Source organism: Elephantulus edwardii, unplaced genomic scaffold, assembly GCF_000299155.1.
Source record: "Elephantulus edwardii isolate Elephantulus edwardi_28Jun2011 unplaced genomic scaffold, EleEdw1.0 scaffold00179, whole genome shotgun sequence".
NCBI lineage: Eukaryota > Metazoa > Chordata > Mammalia > Macroscelidea > Macroscelididae > Elephantulus > Elephantulus edwardii.
This window is the reverse complement of record NW_006399929.1, coordinates 6,416,337-6,422,628: the sequence shown is the minus strand read 5'-3', so window position 1 is coordinate 6,422,628 and position 6,292 is coordinate 6,416,337.

Genomic DNA, 6,292 nt, shown 5'->3' with positions numbered 1-6,292 from the left:
AAGGGCTCTAGATATTTCTAAATATCTAGAAATATAGAAAATATTTTAAAAAGAGTGGCTGATATTATTGTTAGGTGTGGAGAAAAGATACCACCCTGACATACACAGTAGTGAGTCAGGAGTTGTGCCGCCAACCCAAAGGCAGATGGTTCAAATCCACCTGTTGCTTCACAGAAGATAAACATGATAGATGGCAGTCTTCTCCCACACTCTGAGTCAGTTTCAAATGAACGGCGATAAGGATAATACAAACGTTGCTGTCATGATTGCAAAAGGAAAGATTAATAATGATCCCTGGATTTGGCAATATGAAAATCATTGGTGAACTTGATGCAACTTATTTCAGTGACATGATAAAGATAAAAGCCTGTTAGAGGGGAGCTCCGGTGGCCTAGAGGCAAAAAGCTGTGCTGCAATCCCAGAGGTGCGTGGTTTGAATCCTCCAAATGCTCTGCTGGAGAAGGAGGGGCAATCTCCTCCTGTACCAGTCAGATCCAATTTGACAGTACACAGCAACAACAACAACACAAGCTTAGAAGTGGCTTCAAGATAGAATGCCAACAAAGACAACTTGTTTCCGGAATGTATCTATGAAAACTAGAAAAGAAATGGATTAGTCGTTGGGGAAGGATATGGCATCTAGTCTCTTTTTGTTCTCACTTTATGATGAGCTATATGACATCATGAGAGCCCTGGTGGCCTAGTGGCAAGAAGCTGCACTGTAATCCTGAAGGCATGTGGTTTGAGGCCACCCGCTGCCCCACAGGAGAAGGATGGACATTCTTCTCCCGTGTAGCTGAGGGTCAGCTATGTGTTAGTTTCAACTCGATGGCAAACAACAACATATTATAGGAATTCTGGAGCTGAAATGATTAAATGATTCGAGACCAATGAGCGACTTTGCAAGAGCAACGATCTAGTGATCTCCTCCCATAGACATTTTGAAATCTACTGCTGTCTTTCAGGTTAAGTCTGACTCCAGGTGGCTCTTCATTGAGTTTTTGAGGCTTAATAGAAAAAGACTGTCATTCTTTCTCCCACTGAGTCACTGGTGGATTTGACACATCAGAAACCTGCTAACTTTTAAGTAACAACCCAGCATGTTCTGAACTACTACAGGGATATCTTTCTCATAAAGATTAAAGGCTTAGAAACCCACATGCAAGTTCTACTCTGACCCATAGAGTTGATATGAGCCAGACTTGACTCGATGGAACACAGCAGTAACAACAGTATGTATGAGTCTACGTGTTGATAGGGAAGTGACAGTATAGAGGGGTATGAAGGCGATGGAGACTAGAGAGGAGAGAATTCACGCTTGTGTCATCCTCATCATCTCTGACACACGTGAACCCATTGCTGCAGGCACTGTGTCAATCCAACTTGTTGAATGTCTTCCTCTCCTTAGCTGGTCCTCCATCTTTCTAAGCATGACGTTCCTCTCCAAGAATAGTCTCCTCCAACAACATACCCAAAGTATGTGGGATGAAGCTTTATCATCTTTGCCTCCACAGAGCATTCTGGGTGGGTTTTCCCAAAATACATCTATTTGTTCTTTTGGCAGTCTATGAGATCTTCAGTGCTCTTCTTTGACATCAGAGTTCAAAGGTATCTATTCTTCTCTCATCTTTATTCATTGTTCAGCTCTCAGATATACAACAAGTTACTGGAAAGACAATGGCCTAAATCAGGCACACCCTAGTCTCCAAGTGGATATCATTGCTCCTCAATACTTTAGAGGTCCCTCACTGCAGATTTTTCTGGTGCAATACTCCTGATCTCCTGACAGTTGGTGCCAAGGGTGTAGATTGTGGATCCAAGTAAGATGAAATCATTGACAGCTTTAATCTTTTATTCATCTATCCTGATATTTTCTATTTATCCAATGGTGAGAATCTGAATTATTGTTGTGTTTGGGTGCCATCAAGTAGAGTAATATCCATACCAACCCTATGAACAACTGATCTGAACCCTGTCCTATCCTGTTTCATCATCACAATCTGACACACTCAAGTTCACTGCTGCAGTCATTGTGTCAAAGCGCCTGCTTGAGGGTTTTCCTCTCTTTTGCTGTTCCTCCACCCTTGCAAACATGTTGCACCTTTCCAAGGAAAAGTCTCTCCAATCAACATTCCAAAGGATGAGAGATGAGCCTGTATCATTTGCCTTCACGGAAAATTCTGGTTGTACCTTCTTCAAGACATATCTTAGTACTCTTCTCCAACATTATAATTCAAAGGCATAAGTTATTCTTCTGTCATTCTTATTCATTGTCCAGCTTTCAGGTGCATAACAAGTGATTGGAAAGACCATGAATCAGGCACACCTGAGTCTTCAAATGGACAGCATTGCTTCTCAATAATTTGGTGAGGTCCCTAGCTACAGACTTTCCCAGTACAATATGTCTTGTGATCTCCCAACAGCTGGTGCCAAGGGTGTTGATTATGGATCCAAGTAAGATGAAGCTGTTGACAGTTTCAATCTTTTATCCATCTGTCATGATGCTACCCTGTCACTTCAGCAATGAGAATATTTCTTTTATTGATTATGAAGTCATCAATTGCTTCATTAATGAATTCATATTGGTTCTTTAATTCATATTTGTTCCTATATGGCTTTTTCTTCTACTAGATGATTAATGAGGCAATTATGGAATCTAGAAGTCATAATCAACTGCCTCATTAATCATCTAATCGTCCAGTAGAGGAAAAGGGTGTACAGGAACAAATATAAACAGTTTTTGTGGACTAAGCCTGGAGGTGGTATATATTACTTTAGGCAAAGTCCTCTGAAGAAAAATTTGTCACTTTACTGCAGGAAAGTCTGAAAAATATCATGTAGCTGGTGGAAAAGAATAGAGTTGAAGTTTCTCTCTCCCTTCTCAGAAAGAAGGGAAAATAGGTTCAGGTAGATGATCAACAATCTTTACCTATATTAGCCACTTTGGCTACCATCTTCCCTTTAAAGTAAAATTCATTTACCAACGAGATGGAAACCAACTCATAACTGGCCCTCTAGGGGGTTCCCGAAGCTGTAAAACGTTTGGGAGGAAGATTGTCCATCTTTCTCCTGGGAAGCCACTTGTGGATTTGAACCACCAAAGACTCATGACCTTGGGTTAAGAAAGCAGCTCCCCATTATCTGTGCAACCAGAGCTCTTATTACACAAAAGATACTCACATGCTTCCGTCATGTAGGATAACTCGGGAGAGAAGACAAACTTTCGTCCAATTAGTGCTTCTATCTCCAAGTCTCCAGGTGATACTCAGCTCTTTCCTTCAGGTCCAGACCTGGTTTCTCAAGGCTTGTGGTTATTGTTGTGTGCCGTAAGATTGTTTCTGACACACAGAGACCCTGTAGGTCAGAGTAGAGCTTCTCCATAGGATTTATTGGGCTGTAATCCTCATGGGAGTAGATCTATGGGCCTTTTCTCCCACAGACCCACTAGTGGATTCGAGCGGATTACCTTTTGGTTAGCAGCCAATTGTGTAAGTGTTTCTTCACCAGGGATTCTTCCATAAGGTCTATTGCTCCTCAAACAAAAAGGATTGTTTATCTTTCTTCCCCCTACCCAATATACAAAGTGAACAGGTTCACCATGAAGAAACGTCCCAAAGTTACCCTGCTGCATAGCACTGATGGGAACCTATTGGGTAGACATTATGAAGACCTCAACTTCTAGGAGAAAGTGTCTTGATAGACTAAGAATCTGCCCTCTGTAAGACACTTTCTCTTTCCCTGTTCTCTATAGCTCCCGGCTCCACCTTCTTGGAGAATCTTCTTACCCATTATCCTTCAGTAGTTGAACATCTGAGTGAACATGAGAAAATGAGTATTTCTTCAGTAGGCACTGTACAGCTCTCAGAACTCACTTCCTGCTGGTGCCTCCAGGTAATTCTGGTTTCTTGGACGACATGATTTGCTTAAAAACTTAATAGGTTTTTGTTCTACTTGTTTCCAGTCAGTTTGTTATATTAGTAAACAAGCCAAAAAAAAAAAAAAAAAAAAGAAAAATGCTTTTCTACTCCTCTTCTCAGGTCTACATTATTTATTCTGATAGCCTAGTGGTAAGAAGCTGTACTGCAAATTCAAAGCCACACAGTTCAAATCCACCAGCTGCTCCATGACAGAAGATTGGGTCTTCTCTTCCCATGTGATTTACTGCCTCTGAAAACCGACTGGAGCGTCAGACTATGGGTCAGTTTTGACTTGGTGGTGGTGGTTGTTTGTTGCTATGTGCCGTCAAGTCACTTGTAACTAATAGCGACCCTGTGTACAACAGCCCTGAACCCTGCTCTGTCCTGTGCCAATCTTATTGTCTCTGACACATCTACCCCATTACCCCAGCAAGTGAATCAATCAGTCTCATTGAGGGTCTTCCTCTCCTGCATTGTCCCTCCACCCTTCCAAGCATGACGTCCCTCTCCAAGAACTGGGCCCTTCTTGATGGTACAGGACAATAACAACCTTTGTTCAGTCCATTCCTTTCTTCCTCAACTTAATGTAATACATATTGGAGTCTAAAATAATAGGTTTGGGAAAGAAACCAACATCCTTGAAATGATCACTACCACTGAGTTAAGTGTCTTTATTTTTGTACAACACTGAGTTAAGTGTCTTTATTTTTTAACCAATAAATAATTGTCTTCTACTAGGGGCATCCACTTCTTAAACAACATACCTCTGGAATCTCTATGAACTTTGAAAAGGACAATAGTTATATAGAAAGGCTTCAGGTATTTTGTTCATATGTTGGCTATGAATTGTGTGTGACTCGACAGCAATCAACAACAGTGATATCTGAGGACGCTCTTGTAGCCTAATTAGTGAGTCTCTACTCACTGTCTTTTGATTGTCTTGCCAACCTAAAGATCTGTTCTGGCACACCGGAGGTCTCTAAAAGTTGTGTTCAACTTTGTATTTGAATTTTGTAAATAAACTAGCAGGGATAAAATGAAAAAACAAACAAAAAGTTGGAAGCAACTTGAGGGCCACTAGTATGGCTTGATTTCTTTCTTGGGTTAATTATTCCCCTGGAATGGCATATCTATGAATTGATTTTTATTGTTGTTGTTGTTGTTGTTGTTGTTAGGTGCCATCCAGTCAAATATGACCTAGTGACTCATGAAAAACAGATCTGAACCCTGCTCTGTCCTGTGTCACCCTCATCATCTTGGACACACTTGAGTCTATTGCTCCAGTCACTGTATCACTCCATCTCCTTGAGGGTCTTCCTCTCTTTTGCTGACTCTCCACCTTTCCAAACATGACGTCCCTTTCTAACACATTGCCTCTCCTAGCAACATGCCCACAGTGTGTGAGATGAAGCTTTGCCATCCCTGACTCCAAGAAGCACTCTGGCTGTATCTTTTCCTAGACATAGCTGGTTGTTCTTTTGAAAGACCATGGAATATTTAGTACTCTTCTCCAGAACCATAGCTCAAAGGCATCAATTATTCTTCTGCTATCTTTATACATTGTCCAGATCTCAGATGCATAACAAGTGATTGAAAAGATAAAGGTGAATAAGGTGCACCTTATTCTTTACACAAACATCATTGCTCCTTAAAAATTTGCAGAGTCCCAGACAGTAGACTTGTCCTATGTAATACATCTCCTAATCTCTTGACTGCTGATACCAATGGTATTGATTGTGGATTCTATTAAGAAGAAATCATTGACGATTTCAATCTTTTCTTCATCTATCATGATGTTGCTTATTGGACCAGTGGTGAGCATTTTTTTGTCTTCTTGATGTTGAAATACAATCCATATTGAAGGCTGTCATCTTTGATCTTTTGCAGCAAGCATTTCAAGTCCTTGCAGCAAGAAAGGTTGTGTCATCTACATAATGGAGGTTACTGATGAGTCTTCCTCTGATCCTGATGTTACTTTCTTTATAGACCCAAGCTTGTCAAATGGCTTACTCAGTATACAGATTGAATAGATGTGGGGATAGAACCATGAAATACACCTTTCTTGATTTTAAACCATGCAGTATTCCCTTGCTCTGTTCTTGGTTTAGGTATATGTTTTGCATGAGCATAATTATGTGTCACGGGACTTTTATTACACTGGAAGAAGAAAAAGAGGCAAGGTAGAAGCTCTGGTGTTGTAGACTATAGTGTGTTGCACTGGTAGCCAAAATGTTATGCATCCGTGGATGTTTGAATCTATCAGCCACTCCCTGGGAGAAGATGAACAGTCTCCTCCCATTAAGATTTACAGTCCCATAAACCTGATGGAAGATTGTTATGAACCTGAAGCAAGAGTCACTAAAGGCAGTGAATTT